The sequence below is a fragment of the Colossoma macropomum genome, unplaced genomic scaffold (genome assembly GCF_904425465.1).
Source record: "Colossoma macropomum unplaced genomic scaffold, Colossoma_macropomum, whole genome shotgun sequence".
NCBI lineage: Eukaryota > Metazoa > Chordata > Actinopteri > Characiformes > Serrasalmidae > Colossoma > Colossoma macropomum.
The window spans coordinates 14,688,542-14,689,133 of NW_023494793.1; positions in this window are offsets into that span (position 1 = coordinate 14,688,542).

The window sequence follows — 592 nt, forward strand, 5'->3', positions numbered from 1 at the left end:
ATTATAGTCACTATTCTTGAGGGTCATGTATTAGATTGTGACCCCATGACCTTTGGCTCAAAGCTCAGATGAAATATTTGTTTGAGCCTAAAAGCCTGGGTCATGCTTATTAGGTCTTCTCTGAAAAATTTTAATGACCTATTCTAATGTGATTGATTAGAGGTGTCTGGGCCTGTGTATATGAGCTCATGTCCCATCTTACTCTTAGATAATGAAATGGCTCATACTGGTCGTTGGCTTAGAGATTTCATTGCTATTTCTTTACATCCATGACCTCAGTCCCGAAGTGCAGTTAAAAGACCCTGGGCTTTGGCCTCCAAATTACAATTCAAGTAATAGAATTGCTATTCCTATTCCAATGACCCAGCCATTTAGACTCTAAAGAATGAAATGTGGAATGGGAGCTCGGAGGCTTAGGGCCCGGGTCCTCTTACTAAAAAAAAATACTTTAGAATAGACCAAATAAAGTTGTTTGGGAGTGCTGAAGCCCAGTCCCAGGCCAAGGGTCTTATGCTCAATGCCCTTTGTTTTGTCTAGAAAGTATGAAATCTGGGACATGTTTCGAGGCAAAGGCCAAAATCCAAGGAATTCA